This window comes from Melospiza georgiana, chromosome 15 (assembly GCF_028018845.1).
Source record: "Melospiza georgiana isolate bMelGeo1 chromosome 15, bMelGeo1.pri, whole genome shotgun sequence".
Lineage (NCBI taxonomy): Eukaryota > Metazoa > Chordata > Aves > Passeriformes > Passerellidae > Melospiza > Melospiza georgiana.
The window spans coordinates 4,978,306-4,994,940 of NC_080444.1; the positions used below are offsets into that span (position 1 = coordinate 4,978,306).

Sequence of the window (16,635 nt, forward strand, 5' to 3'; positions counted from 1 at the left end):
TCCTCTGAGGGATGCAAAACCAAAGGGAATAGAAAAGCAGGATGAAGAGAGCAAAACAGATAGAAGAAGGCTGTAAGGAGACAGAGAAAATCTGTTCTCAGATCAAGGTTTTGAGCCAGCTAATTTCAAACCACCTGCAGCCCAAAGAAACACAGGCCCTTTTCCATCCTGGCTGGACTCTGCCTAAAACACAGCCCATGGGTGCCAAGCAGCAGCTCTGCAGAGGACAGGGGGCTCCAAACTGCTTTGACTCCTGAGAGAAAGAACATATGCTGTACTCAGACCAGCATTTCCCTCTCCTCAGTCCCCAGGTCTCTGCACAACTGGAGTGCAGAGTTACTGCAAGGAGGTTGCTGCTCCTTGCAGGGGAAATGTCTCCTGCAAGAAGAAAAGAAACCCCAACTTCATCACACTTTCTGAAACACCTCTACAAACATCAGAGGGCAGAAGGCAGAGCCACAAGCTGCCAGCCCAGGAGCAAGGCCATTTGAATGACTGCAGACAGACCCACTGACTTCTCAGCACTTCAGGAGAACAGGTAAAGGACTATTATATTTCTGTTCTGTGATTGGTATCTTAAGAATCTCATGTTAGTATTGGAGTTTCTTATTTTCTTTCAGAAATTCAACTCGGTTCTGCCGCTGCTATCACCTCTTTAATTCATTTTACAACAAGATATTTGTTATCAGAAATTGTGCTTTGATATGTGTCAGGTTGATGGATTCAATAAAAGCCCTGTGAGGAGAAGCTGAGTGAATGGGGCTGCAGAAGTGGCGTCATCAAGGGAATTGATACCTTAACAGCCAGTCTGCTGATCTTGCAACAAAAACATGCAAATATAATAGCTGTTTTATATCCTCACCCTGACAAAACAGTCCAGAAACAGTAGAAAACATTTGCATAAATGTTACTTATGCAAAAAAGCTCATCCTGCTCACTGATAAAAAAACATATCCAAAAACATAAAACACGATCCTGCATGCTGTCCTCTTGTCCTGCTTGGTGTGCAAAATTCAATCCAGGGGATGAAGGCTTTAATCAAAATACAGCTTTTAACTTAATTTTGGGAATTCAAGCAGCAATCCCATGATGCCTCAACCAAAATTTCCCCACAATAATGTTGGAGGACAATTTTACTGACAAATGTTCAGACACAGCCACCTGTACCTCTCAGCAAAGACAATGAAAAGTTGCATTAGGGTCTTACTGTGAGAGCCAAACCCACAGGCATATGAAATCAGAGGGTTTTTTCCTGATTTAATAAATGAAATCATGTAATAAACAGGAAAAATTTGAAGAAAGAGTAAGTTTTTATGAGACCATATAATACAATGAATGAGAGAGGGAGAAGTCTCTGCTTCACCTGGTCAGAGCAGCACAGCTGCAACACCACCCCTGCACTGGCCTGGAGCACAAAGAGATTTTTTTAACTGGAACTGATCTACAGAACATCTGGAAAAGGTAAAAAAAATGTGATGTTGATATTCAACTTTTAGAAAAGAGAAATAATATTACTAGTCCAAACAAAGCAAAGGGAAAATTTCCATAGCAGTTAATCTGAAAAAGGTGAATTACATTGAGGATTTATGTTCATGTAATGAAGACAATTAATTGCTATAAGAGCCATAAAACACATTAAATGAACAGGTTTTTTTTCCAATTCTACTTGCAAGATAAAATTTATTAACTATGTTTAATGGCTACTTAAAAATTTCTCTTACATATTTATTAAATGTGCCTTTTCAGCCGAACAGAGCATTTTAGTAACCAGATCCTACTAATCTAAAAATGAGCAATTTCAGAAAAAAAACTACTGCTCTGCACATTATCTGCAGATCCATTTAAACTAATTCCTCATGCAATAAGATTTCCATCAGCACAATTTCATATGTGTTGCTAAAAGGGAATCTGCTCGTCTCATGTGAGCAAACACCCTGCTGCAAAGATGAACTCAGCTCACATTATCTGAACAGATGTTTCAGTTTTCAGTAGAGATAGGGAGGGAAACCTTGAGTCCTGATGTCATTAAGTGTTACTGTAATCACTTAATTAAAACCCTCTCTACTTGGGAGAGCAGGACATGTGGAAGAAACTGGATTAGGTGGGAGCAGTGACCTCAGAAAGATCCATAACTGAATCTGGTGCTCAGCCAGGGCTGTGTGCCTCCAGCTGCCTGAAAATCAGGGACAGATGTTTGCCACTTAAAAGTGACCTAGAAGTGACTCTGTTTCTTGTTCACCATTTACAAAATGGGCATAAGTAGCACTTCTGTCTTACAAGGGTGTTGTGGGAACAGATAAAGTTGATGGCAGTCAAGTACTCTGGTAATCACGAGTCCCCAAGATGAAGAGAATCAATAAGGAAAGGTCTCATCTACTCAAGTGAGCAACAGTTTGGCCAATTCTTTATAGTTTAGCACAACCTTCTCCAAGTGCAGTGTTCTTCTTAAAGATGAAGTTTCCGTAAGTGTGAGATTTAAATAAGAGCCAAGTTTTAGATCTGATGGTCACAAAATAAAATGCAAACATATAATCCAAGTCCAACCTAGAGTTTAATGCCTTAATAATAATTTCACACAAATCATTTATATAGACCTAGAGTGAGACTTGGATTGGCTCAGGAATGACAGGGGAGCTCATTTCCTGCCCCCTATCCAAGGCAGGAGCAGCACCACAGTCACACCAACAACCAACATCTCTGGAGCAGATCCTCACACACCCCAGGTACCCAGCAAAACTCACACACTCATTGCAAGGAAGATTTGCATATTTCAACTCAGACATCTCAAACCCAAACAAGGAATAAACAAAACTGCTGTGATTTCTATATTCTAACAGTGCCAAATTTTTCTCTGCGAGAGTCAAGAAGCTCTCTTGATTACAAAATACCTCTCCTACAACCTTCCCTTTTAAGTGTTATAATCACAAGAGCAGTAGCTTGGAAATAAACAGAAGTGAAGAGGATAATAAAGGCAGGAGCAATGTCTAACAAGCTCCTCTTCCAGAAACCAGAGCAGGCAGACAAGCAGAGCTGTGCTGTGCTGTAATGATGGGAACCTTGCCCTGGCAGCCGTGTTGTTTGCCTGAAATTCCTGTACAAATTAACAGCACATGCTGTGGTTGGAACAGACCTTTCTTGACCCTCAACATTTAAAAGTTAAGCACCCAATTTAAGCTGTTCCAACCAACTTTTCCCTGCAATTGCCAGACACTGGCAGAGCTCTGCTGGAGCATGAGTTAGAGCCCACAATTTCCAGAGCTGACATGACAAGTGCAACCAGATCAAAAGCCGGAGAAGTAATGTACACTCACCTGCATTGTGATTTATTTTTGAGGCTTTTAAGAAAGTCTTGACTTCTTTTCCCTGCTCCTCCACTGACACCAAGCACAGGTGTTATATTGCTGCTGTACTTTTCTCAACAAGATTATAGTGCTGGTTCAGTCATATGGAGGAAGTCAATACCCATGTGCTAAATGAAAAAGGATATAATATCATCTGATACCACTCTACTGAGATCTTGGAACCATTGCTTTAAATCTGGTTTTTTTGGGGTTTTTTGACTCAGAAAACTTTGCCTTCACAGAAATAACTTGACCTAGGTAAAAGAAGCAATAGAGACTGTATTACCCTAAAATCTCATCTAGCACCATCTTCATTAACAATATATCTTGGCCTTCAGTTTCTTGTTAGAAAATGGTTGCATATTGCCTTGCTACAGTTCCAGCACAGCCAGGACAACATTTGTGTGAGTATGAGAACACTCACACAGACAAAAATTTTAAGTGCTGCACAATAAAGGGGGAATACAATTATACAGGAAATTGGTAGTGGTATTTCCATCCTTTGCACACAGTGAGAATATACAAAGCACAAGAAAAGCACGGGGCTGAATTACAAATGGGCTACTTCATCTCCTTTTATTTTCCCCATCTCTGACCCTCAGAATTACAGTCATTAGTGAAACACAACAAGTGGGATTTTCAAAACACAGATTCCTATCACCAAGTATCCATCACCAGCAGCAACACACAACCATCAGCGAGCATTTCGTTCAATAAAGAACTTCACATGAGCAGACACCCCCTCAAGCCCAAGACAATAAAAACACTTCACTCCTGGTGAACGCTTTCTAAATTCAGGGAGAGCAAAGCTTATTTACAGACACAGTATGAGCATGCCATGAATGCAGCAATAAACTCAAAGGCTGCTAATGCTCTGCTTTCCCCACATGTAGATATTCAGAAAAGAGCAAAAACACAAGAGCAGGGGAAGAAATACATACCTTACCAAACCTGACTGTTGGACACGACTCCTTTCAGAGCAACATTGGGGTGAAGGTAAGTTCCTCAGGCGACCACCAACCACAATTCCTGTCCAAGCCCCCCAGAGGCTCCAGCTCTCCCTTGCCCGTGTCCCTGAGGAAGATGCAGTGTCCTCCAGTATTTCAGAGCCTCAGCTGCAGAGGATGCTGCTCAGAAAAAGAAAAGAGAAGAAGGTGTGGCATTAAATTCTAGGGTCAGTTGTTTGGCAGATTCAGAGCAGAACACAAGACAACATTGGATAGGAATGAAATGTCAAGGCAGGACAGAGAGTCTGTGACAATCCATCATGTGTGGCACCTTCAGAGGGCAATCACTGAATTCAAGAAATGTGGTGCAAAGCTATTCTTGCTTTACAGTACTTTTATAGTGTCCCTAGACCAGGAAATGAATGACAGCCTGGCTGCTTTTTATTCCAGTCCAATATTGTAACACAAAAGTAAGTAATGCACTGCTCCATAGGGAATATTTTAATTCATTATGGCATTTCTGAAGAATAACAGGACTTTCATATTAAAAGCAGAGACATCACCTCAGTCTTAATACTCTGCACAATAAAATGGCTCTTACTCAAGAAATTCAAAGCTCAGGAGCTCACAGCAGATGGGAAGTCGTGACTGCCAGCCCAACATGCCACAGTTCCCAAAGTTCTGCCTCCAACGCAATTGTCAGAGACTGGGAAATGTCCTGGGGTTTTCTGGGAGCAGGGGGCTCAGCAACACCATGTTTTCTAGCCCACTGTCACTGCTAGAGGTGCTCAGAGCTCCCAAGAGGTCAGACCCTGGCACTGAGCAGGGATGTGAGAGACAGCGATGGAGGCAGCGCTCCCAGCAAGCAGAAACCTCAGAGCAGCACTGGGAAGTTCAAATGCTCATCCCTCAGCCCTGGCAGATGGGAAACACTCAAAGGACCATCCTTCCCCCAGCCAGATAATATAGCCTGTGAAGCAAAACTGGGCACAGCAGCACAAAACAGGTGAGGACTGAGCAAAGAGCAGCATCTGAGCTACCTACGTCAGACATATCCATGGGTCACATCCTTAAACCACATCCAGAAACGCTCTTCTAAGATCAACTCAGAAGCCATTCTGACTTTTCCCAGGAATTTTATGAAAAGCAAAGGGAAAAACCACCAGAGATATACAAAAGGTTTCCCTCAGATGAGGAAACCCATGACAGCTCCAAGTGCCACAAAATCCCATTACACTTTCACAAGATACCCTGAACCCACAAACAGCTTACACCTATTTGGAAAACACATTAGGTTTTGGGCTTGCAAGAAGGAAGATTTCAGCAACCAGCAAATAAAATTGTGCATACTGGAAGTTAGCATCATACTGGCATATATATATATACACACACACATACACACATGCACAAATGCATATCAAATAAATTTACTTTATTTAGCACTAATTACTTTACTGGACCTCATATGTTCCAGACACCCCTAAAGGCTCCACAACACTTTGCAGGACACCCACAACAGGAGTCAGGGTGGCAGACAGCAGCCTTGTGACTACTGTTCACATTTGCAGAATTCCTGCCTCTCTTGAACTCAAACATGAAGGACAAAAGTGGACCTTCAGCTCCTGCCCTCTTCCAGGCCAACCATGAAAAATCAGACTGCCAACTGAAATGGCTGCTGAGTGACTTATGGGCACAGGAATGGCTGATGCTGCACTAGTTTGATCTGCAGGCAGCAGTAAGACCTAATTCTGCTGCTTTTAAGGGATTTTATCTCTGGAGACCACAGCTACAATTACTTTTTCATTTCTACTCGTAAATTGTAACATAGAATAGTCACTAAAGAAAACCAGTGCTACATTTCTGTGCATTAACCAGAGCATCAGCTGAGTGGAGGAAGTAACAGCAAGAGCACCAGATCATCACTGTAACCTGGGCTCAGGCTGGGAAAGGTGGGGCTCTGGATGTTCCTGTTTAGTGCAGTTTGCCAAAGAATATCTAGCAATGTGAAGGAGGAGAAATAACAGGAGGTGAAAACAACTTTATTCATGACAAAATGCAGTGAGTGTGCACAATTCCCATTTCTCATGATATAACTGAGATGAGGCAACTTAATGGAACTAAATTAATGGCCAGGTTTGCAGGGAGCAGCAAAGTGTAGATGTTCCATTCTGAAGGCAGCGTGCTCCCTCCACACTCTGCTGATGTGATCACACAGTACAGAGGCAGGGAGCCAGGCCAGGGACCATTCTAGTCAGCAATGAAGCAAAAAAGCTACAGAAGATAAATGCATGGAAACCCTCATGAGCTATAATTTGTGTTGGCTCAGAACCATACAAGGGAAGAAAAAGAAGAAAAAATATAGTTAAAAAAAAATAAAGAATGTATGCCATTTGTGTTGGCCAAACCTGCACAGTTTTGCAGGAAAACCCCTTCACATTCATTCAGTAGGTCAGTCCTGACCTGATGGTCAGTGTCCAGCTGGTTTCCTTCTCAGAGCCTCAGAGATCTTATCACAGAGCTGCCAAGATGCTTCTTGCACCTCCTTGGCTTTGGGCAGCTCCTGCCAAGCCCAGAGCCTCAGGAGCTCCCACAGAGTGAGAACAGGGTGCCCAAAGCAGCTGTGGCTCCCCATGCCTGGAACTGTCCAAGGTCAGGCTGGACAGGGCTTGGAGCGACCTGGGATGGTGGAAGCTGCCCCTGCCCATGGCAGGAGGTGGGACTGGATGGGCTTTAAGACCCCTTCCAACCCAACTCCAACCCATCCTTTCCAACCCAAATCACCCATTTAAGCCTGCCCCTGCTGTAGGAGCTGGCACTGTTCCTACCTGAAACAAAACCAAGCCTGAACTTGCAAAAAATGCCCCATGTCCTAGAAACCCCAGAGTCTGGTTGTGTTGTTTCTAAGTCACTGTGCTCCACCACTCATCTTTGATCAGAGGGAACACGTCGACAAACTGCAAATTACTTTCATTATCCCACCACTTCAGACTTTTACATTCAGTTAACATAGTTAAGTGGTATCAGATCCATCTTCCACTCACGAAAGCCAGCATATGGATGTTCTCATTAATCAGGAAAGGCAGACAAGACATTTTTCCAGTAAAAAGAGAGTATTTCCCTTGGAGGAATCTCAGTCCTTTGCTGATGGAAAGCATGCATTATACAAAATAACTACATACTTTAGACGTAACAAATAAGCTCAAATATTAAATTTGAAGACACCATTTCTATCTTGGGATGTTTCCAGGCCACAAATCAATGAAGTCTGGGAGACTTTCTGTCTCTCAGGAAGCCTTGCTGTACCTTTGCCCTGTTCTTAATTCTTGTCTTTAGGCATCAACTATTGATCCCTGTCGGGGTGAGGACAGGAGCTGGCTGGACCCTCCTCTGACCCAGCACACTCATCCTTAGATTTGTGTGTTGTACAGCTTAAGGGCCTTGTGGCAACCTTGATGAGCATCTGCAACTTCAGCAAGGGCAAAAAAGAGGTATCTGGAAGCTAAACAACACATCTGTGAGCAAATATCACAGTGTAGTAGATATGCAAATTAGTATTAGCTTGTCTCATAAAATATTAATTACAATCTACCTAATTGCAATTGAACAAATTAGTTGGGCGGAGAAAAGATTAAATATTTTACGTGGCTGGTGACTGAAAAATAATTGAAAACATAACTCCTTGCTTAAATATGAAATTTCTTTTGTGTTTATTGCTAGTGTGGCCATTAAGAAGTCAGAATTCCATATGTGTGTGCATTCACGTAGATGTGTATGACACATATGGAACATGTTCATGCATATTCTTCTAACTTCGCTCCTTTCCTGAAACTAAACTTGAGTAAGTATTTTCAATTAATAAAGAAGAGCTCCAGTGGCAGAGCCAGAAGAAAGGCTGTGAAACAGGCAAGGGAAAACACATTTTTACTGCTAAGAATTTAGCAAGGTCACCTACCTCTGCAAGGCAGGAAAAGAGATCCCCCAGCAGACTCTGAGCGCAGCAGGGGATTACACCAATTCATTAGCAGGTGTATCTGCTAATTACAGCCTCGGACAGAGTCCCCACACGGCTGAGCAGGGAACAACTGCTGCTCTCTGCTTTTTCCTCAGATCAAGCTCAGATTTCCCTGCTGAGCTGCAGGACAGCACCAGCACCACCCCACCACAGGCTCCAGCTCCAAGCATTTTACAAAGATCTCCGGTGTCCCCAAGGATGCTCCTGACTCCTCTCAGCTCCAGTCCCAGGGGAAGCTGTGGGAGCAACAGCTCACCGCGTCAGCTCCATCTCTGCTGAATATCTCACATTAATTTACTGCAAAGGTGACACGGGTGAAGAAGGGAATAAAATGAGACTTTGAATCTTTCCCTCCAGAAGGCTAGTGGTAAAAAATTGGTAGCAATGCAACTCTGGCAGATTTCCAACTATAACACTTAAGAGTGTTGCCCACAGCCGTGTCCCAGACACACTTTATCATTCACCATGGCTCAGTGCAAAACATAAATAAAACAGAAGTCATCAGCACTACTGGCACTCAGCTGTTTGGAGGGGTTTTTTTTTTCCCCTTCCCTGCCAACAAAACAAATAGTGAAACAGGAGAGCTGCAATTCAAGTGGTAACACCCAGCATTAGAAATTTGGTGGGGGCTGGTGGTGTGGTGGAAAATAAACTCTATTAAAGAATGCAGGCAATAATAAAATGAAGAATATGTTGACTGGGATTAATACAATAGAATGCTGTGATGCTGCTGAAGATCAGCATTGATTTTTGTAATCCAGGTACAAACTAATGGTATCCAGGAAAAAGGAAATAAGTGGTGAATCACCCTTGTTGAAGGAACTTTTCCCATCATAATAGCATCAATGTTACATTACCAGGTTCAAGAGTGTAACTAATATCTTGCTGTGTTAGAAAATGCTATACACTGAACAGGTCTTGCTGCTGTTGCACATAAGTAAATACTTTCTTAAGATGAACCCAAGAAATGCCAGGGAAATACCCCCGATTTGAAATAATATAAACTCCTTTCTTCAGCAGGCATTTGGTTTTAACCAAAGCTGCTTCCCAAATTCAAAAGTATTAAGTTGCAGGTTACTGTCTAACACTCCAGCTGCCAAAGCTGCATTACACTATTAAGTGTTTTTATTATTATTATTCCTACTATTACAGTCTGCTTAGACTATAAAATAAGATCTCCTGGGCCCCTTAGGTGTTTACATCTGCCCTTGCTCTGAAGCTCTTTCAGGAGATTATTGTTTCTTCTGCCAGTTCAATTGAAAGCAATGATGAAGTTACTGCAATGCATGTGTCCTTGTCAAATAATGCTTTCAAAGGGTTGGAAACACATTTGTCAAATAATGCTTTCAAAGGGTTGGAAGCACATTTGTGGGGGGAAAAAAGCAATTCTGAACTCACTTCAGTGGTGAGTAGCAACCAGCTTCCATTTAACCAGACAGATCATCAAAATAATCGAGTAATGAAATGAAGCCACTTCTCCCAACAAGAGCTGACAGGTTTGTACCAGAAGCAGCTGTGTGATACAACCTTCACTGATGGAACAAGATCTAAGTGGATTTCCTCTTCCTCTAACCTGAAATGGGAATCTAACAAGGGAACAATCCTGTCACTCATCTCAGTGTCACAGTTAAGCCACAGGTCTCACTCTCACAGTTACTGGTTCAAGCAGGTCTCTTATATCACAAATCTGAAACAAATTTCTCCAGCCCCAAGTGCACAGCATCAACATCACCTTGTTCTGCAGCTCACTAAGAAGCTTCATTTCCAAATTTAGGACGGCAGAGTCCTTAACTCATTGGTAAGGCAAAGTCAGTGCATTTATTTTCCTTTATACTCTTCATCCCTTTAACACTGAGCCAGGGGCAGATGTTTTGCAAAAGCTGGGACAGATTATCACTTTTCCACATTCCCTTCTCCTCCTGTGGCTCACATATTCACACACCTCTGCCAGGGTGTTCCCAGGGCGAGGGCTCCACTCTGCAACCACAGCACTGCTGAGGTGGGATGTGCTGTGAAAATCCCAGCTGACCCAAGGGAAACAAAATTTATCAAACTGTGCAGCCACACAAAACTACACTAACCAGAGAAAACGCATTTTTAATTCATCCATCCAACAAGAATTTCTACCCAAGCAAAGTAAGCGGGATCAGGACATTAGAGCCTAAGCTTTTCATACACATACTATCCTTCTTTATTAAAGGCATTAATTTGACCACTATTAACTTTAATCTCATTTGAAATCTGCAAAGTTCTATTATGCCATCCAGAACTGACTTCTGTGTATCCAAAGTCCCACCCATTGCTGCAGCTTTTACAACCCAGGGAAAGCAAGAGTCAGCAAAGCCCACAAATGACACAGAAAGGTCCCTCACTCAGTGCAGAGATCTGTTAGCCTGGAGAGTGCATCAAATTCAACAACACTTAAAAACACCAGCCTGACTTCCAAAATGTCCTTTTTCCTATGTGGATTGCATAATTGAAGAGAAAGAAACTAAATTTGAGCTGGTAGCCAGCAGAGAAGCCTGGTAAAGCCCTAGAGCCTTTGAGTGCCTTGATTTCAGCAGAAAGGACAGAGAGGGCAGGATGTGATCTGGCATCAGATGAGAAAAGGGTGAGCAGGGACTGGGGAGTACATGGGGAGTCAGGAACAGGCCAGAGCAGACCCGGGGCTGTGGGAGGATGCTGAAGCTTTCTAGGAACAGTGTCAGGAGTGTGGAGAAGCTTATGCAAGTCAAAAAGAACCACAAGGAAAGGAAAGCAATCCCCAGAAGCTGGCCTTCCACTACAATGCACCTGCAATTGCAAACCACAGCTCCCTTAATGCTGTCCCTCCTCTCCAAACACACACACATCCCTCTTCAGCCTCCACACAGGACAGATCTCCAGTTCACCCATGCAAACACCTCCTGCTGCCTGCTCTCAGAGAGAGGAGGTTTGCTGGATTTCAACAAAGACAGCAAACACCGGCAATACTCTAACTCACCCATAAAACAAGGCAGTGTCACAGCGCTTCCGTGGGGAAACTCTGCCTTAAAGTGCTGTAAATCCTAAAGAAAGGAGCAGAAATACAGCTCCCAGCAGAGCCAGCCTGAACAGCAGTGCCTGAACTGCCTTCAGTGCTCAGGTGCCTCAGAGCAATGTTTGATTTGTGCTGAAAACCAAAACAGCAAAAGGGGACCATCAAACGCCAGGGAGTTAGTTTAGAGTACCCTGGTTACAAAATAGGCTGGATTCTTGTCAGACATGGCCCTGCTGACTCCAGGGCCAGGCCCAGCCAGAAATATGCCATCAAACCCAGGCAGAGCTTGGAAGGACATGGAAAAACTCATTTAGCCACCACTGGCCAGGAAACCATACAGGGCACCTCAACCCCATCTAAACCTAGACATGGCCAAAGTACAATAATTAAATACAGATTAAAACTATTCTAAAAGAGCAGCTTTTGAGATAGAAATTGGCCTTTTCACTGATAAAAATGTGTATTTCCTACAGGTGCACACTGACAGACAGAGTTAGCAGTGCTTACAAGAGAACTGCCTGTGCCATCAGGTGCTTGCATTGCTGCTCTCCCACCCACAGCTCATCTCACCAGCACATAATTGTGTCCAATTAAAATATCATTGGCAATATGGACCCACAGATATCATGCATGAGAGTCTAGCGTGCTTTTCTTCTTTTTAAAGTGCTTCTAAAACTCCAGATAATATTGTTGTCAAAACCACACCTGCAGTTCCGTGTGCATTTAAGTCAACCAGCACAAATTCAGCTCAAACGTTTTTTTTTCAGTCCACTAAAGCTTAAACAATTGGATACTGCAAAAAGCCTACAGCTGCCTATCTGCACAGCACTGCAAATGGTTTGAACACCACTAAAATAAAATTCATTAACTTGAATTCATCTTTGGTGTGACTTCAGTGGGCCTTTGCAGGGATAAATTTGCCCCCTGGGTTCTGGGGCACGAAAGGACTCTGAAATCACAGCTTGTAAAAATGTCAGTGAGCAGGTCTGGATGTGGGCAAGCCTGTGCATCGAGGAATTCTCCTCATTACAAATCTGCAAACCTTTGGCAGCTTGCAAAACGCTGCTCTTAGAAACATTTTGAGGAGCTATAAATAGACTGCTCGTCCCATGATAAATTATAATCTGTGGAGACTGCAAGACCAGAAATGTCTAAAGCTCTGGGCTCTCAGTACAAGCTTTCAGGACTTCTCTGAGCAAATTTTCAGACTTCAAGTTTTCATCTGTGTGTGCCCTTGTCTATAGATGAATGTCAGAGTCACCTCTGAGCTTTTCCCATTTCTAACAAAATGTAGTCCTTTTAAGAGTCAAAAACTGACACCAGTCATACAAACTGAAATGCTCTTGTGACATTCCCAGTTTAAAAACAAAATGAGAAAGGCTCAAGTTCCTACAGTCTGATGTCCCTGAAGCTTCTAATTTTCAGAAGCCATAGAGTTTCACTGCCTCTCACAAGAAAATTCAGAAATTTTGATGCAACCTCCTGAACCCTTGAGCCAGCTTGAAGTTACAGCCTCACACTGCTCCTGGGGATCAACTACCCAAAGGGCTGAATTTCACCAGCTCTGAGCTGCACTCAGAGTAGAAATTGTTGCACATTCCTACTAACTCATCTCCTCTTATCAAGGAAAGCTTTCCTGCTCTGATTGCTCGCCAGGCTGGAACATTGACACAAGGACAGCACACGCTCCTCACAAAAAATATAAAACAATGAGTAGGGGAGGAAAAGTCTACGATCAAATTTGCAGCCTGTGTAACTCAGACTGGAGTTTTTTAAATTAATGGCTACAAAGTAATTTTTTTCCTTTTCAGATCCATACTGTGCATTGTGGTTTTCCAATCAATCCAAAGAGATGTGACAGCCACTATGCTCTGACAGCCATTGTACAGTGGTCATTACAATTCTACACAGGCAATTATTGCTGGGCCAGAGACTCGTGGGAAATGTGCTTTCCCTTCCTATTTCACTGTGAAAGGACAACAAGAAGTAGTTAAAGTATATATTAATGGTTTTTCAAATAATATACTTGATTACATCTACTGCAGAATAATTTTTCTTCATGTTTCTATAATGAATCTGACCATGAAAAGCAGATTTATGCCCACAGTTTGTATCATTATAAACTCAACTCATTTGATGTGAAAAACCTACAGTTTAATTGCTTGATTTAGATTTTGGCTGGTAAAATGCGTACTGAAACATTACTATTTTAATTATGTTAATTTATAAGTGAAAAGCTAAATTTGCAAAGGCAATAACATTAATTATTTACTTGCCCATTAAAGCTGAATATTTATTACCAGGATAATTGGCTTCATAAGTCTGCCAAAAAAATTAAAAACAAGTTTATGTACTGACTTACAGAGGAATGAGTGATACTGTAGCATCTCTCAGCAGGTTGTGTGTTTAATGGATTGCTCTGATATATAACTGCATTTCTTTCATTTATAGTCTGTTACATTTAGGTTTTTAAAAGATTTTTTTTCCTTTATAAAGATGCTGGTTGTGACTCAGAGCAAACTCCTTTATTGCTCTGCAGCCAGAATCCTTTGTGCAGTGTGAGGGACTTCCCCTGGTCTTAATAATTTATGAAGATTGCATTTCACCTTGTCATCTAAACACCCACTGAATGTAGAATTACATTGGGTTAAATCAACAGAAAAGGGAAACAGTGACACAAAATAATCCAGCTCACAGCCAGAACAGGAGGGTTAAGAAAAACCAGTAGTGAGGAGTCTCCAGCTTTGCTGGTATTTTAGCTTCATTTCCATTTGCATTATAGCAAATACATTCAATGCTTATTTATGCATGCATCCTCAAAGTAATACAATTAACTTACTAATGCTTACAGAACAATTTGTATATTACCTTGATGTAGGATGAAAGGCTAATTTTGATTGCCGTCTAGACACAAATCCTAATTCCATTTGGCAACGTCTCACCAAGCAAACACCTCCCCTTCCTGTCCCTTAAAAATGTGACTTTCCCAGCAGGTGCAGGATCACTGAAGAGCGGCAGCACCACGGCCATGAGCAGGAGCCAGGATGGACTTGGGTCACTTTCATCCTCCCTGTGGGTAAAAACCTTCTCTGACCGAGGTCTGCAGAGGGCACAGGTTACCCTGAGGAGGCAGCCCTGAGGCAGAGCTCATGGAGACACTAACTAGGATTGCAATCAATATTTATTTATTCAGGCGTCCTCAATGCAGGATGATTACATCCAGATTACAGTCTGAACTCCCAACCATGCTGTAATTATATTGCCAAGGAAGGGCAGAAGCATCCATGAAAGAGAGGCAGTAGGTCAGTGGATTTGGCATCTCATCTCAAGTGAGAAGGAATGGGTTGAACCACAGTTTAAAACTTTGCTGTCCTTATTTTTTTTTTCCTGAAACTCCTCTGCAGCTGCCTGCAGCCCAGAAAGATGGAATGTCTGAACCTCAGTCTTGGGGGACAATAATCTGATTTTAAATATCTGTATCTCACACTGCCATCTCACAGGGCTGAATTCAGGACAGTTATTTTTATTAGTATTGTTGCTGTTGATAGAATTATTATCATAAAACTGATACAGTAGGAAGAAAAATCAAACCTGAGGTTTCTTTGTAGTGTGTAGCTCTCACACTACAAGACACTTCAGTCTTTTCTCAAATCATGCAGGACATTGATCCTCTTGCCAACAGGGCAGACATGCCAGTATCTCTCAGTGCCAATTTTCCCTGACTACAAAAGCAGCACAGCTCAGTACAACCCAGCACTGCATGGCTACAACACACAAAAGTGGAAAAGCCAGCAGAATTTGCTCACACCCAACCAGTGATGCTGAAGACATTTTTTGACAGGGTAATTCAGTGCCCCCAGAATGACATGGGGTGATATTTCAAGTGAGGATGTTCAATCAGGTTGGAGCTGGAGCTGGTCCATGCCCACGCCCAGGACATCCTGGGGGCTGCAGGTGAAGGCTCCACGTGCACAATTTCCATGGCAAGGCTCCCCACTAATTCCTGGATTTAAATCAGAGCTGGAGCTTTCCCTGCTGCCTGCTCAGCTCGCACAATCCAAGAGCCATGGCAGCAACCACAGCTCCTGTCGTGTCTCTGGGAGCTTGGTGCACACTCCCTTCACTGACAGCCTGAGCAGCTCAGAAATGCTCCATATGGTGACACTCACTCACACAACGATGCTACTTTCCAGGCTTTCCCTCAGAAATATCTGACTTGCCTCAATGCATCTGCAGCTTCTTCCTCTCAGCAAAGCACAGACCAATGAGGTAATAGCTCAGAATCACTAAGCAAGGCAGAGCAAGAAATTTTTCTACCTTTAAAAATTTGTTACTTAGATCAAAGGTCAAAGTTTCAGAAATACTAATTATTCAGAAAGCTATTAGGAGTTCAAGTCTATATAAAACTCATTTATTTGTAACATGTTTCACTGAAATTTAAATTTTTTTAAGAACTTTGATAACGCTAATGTAACAAATATTTCTTAGAGAAAATACAGTATTTCAAACGAAAACCCAAGCATTTTTAATTTAAAAAACTGACTCCAGAAGTTTTGTGCTGTTCCACTTTGGTTTCAGCCCAGTGTTTGCTGAACCTGGCCTCTCCCTTTCTGTAAGGTATTAATGGTCTGGCACCAACCAGCGCCAACACATCAGACTGTGAATTCCACATCAGCCGTGGCACCAAGCTGCAAACCTCACAGATAAAGAGCTGGTATGAGGCAGGGTGGTAAACAAGAATAATACTGCATGACAGACTACTAGCAGGAGAGAGGATGGCAAACAGAAGATAATTGTCAAGCATGTGGTATTTTTAGCAACAATCAACCAAAATGCCTTCGACATCAATTTCAAGCCACTTAATCCTCTTAATGACATGCTATGGCATTTGTTTGTGATTAGGGTTTCACTTTGTTTTCTATAGAAGATTCCCCTCAGACTCCTGCATTCAATGTGCTTTGTAAATAGTTCTGCCAGAACGCTGAGTATTAGGTTAGAGTTTACTTATCACAGTGCTAAATTATTCCAGCTGGGTCATTATTAATTCTCCTAATTTTACTGTCATTTGCCATCATTACAACAACGCAGCACCCTATGGATACATTTATTACAGAGCATAAATCCAGGGCTCCTCTAAGCTGCTGGAGTGCCTACTCTGCAATCTTTATGCAAAAGCCTGAGGAGTGGTTAAAAAGAATTATCATTTGGAAAACTTTTTAAAGGCTTACCTCTAGCTCCCCATCCTCCACCCACCCATCACATTTCTGCAGGATGTTAGGTAAGTTCTCAGCATGTGATACTCCCCTGCAATACAGG

The 16,635-nt window shown here is 42.4% G+C and overlaps 1 protein-coding gene across 2 annotated transcripts in view; it reads right to left on the reverse strand.

Moving 5' to 3' along the window:
• The window catches only part of SGCD (sarcoglycan delta), a 306,084-nt gene that overhangs the window by 191,794 nt on the left and 97,655 nt on the right, over positions 1 to 16,635 (reverse strand). For both annotated transcript variants that reach the window (XM_058034848.1, XM_058034847.1), the window contains exon 2: positions 4,283 to 4,468. The gene's annotated coding sequence lies outside the window, so the exon portion shown is untranslated. The remainder of the gene's footprint in view (positions 1 to 4,282; positions 4,469 to 16,635) is intronic.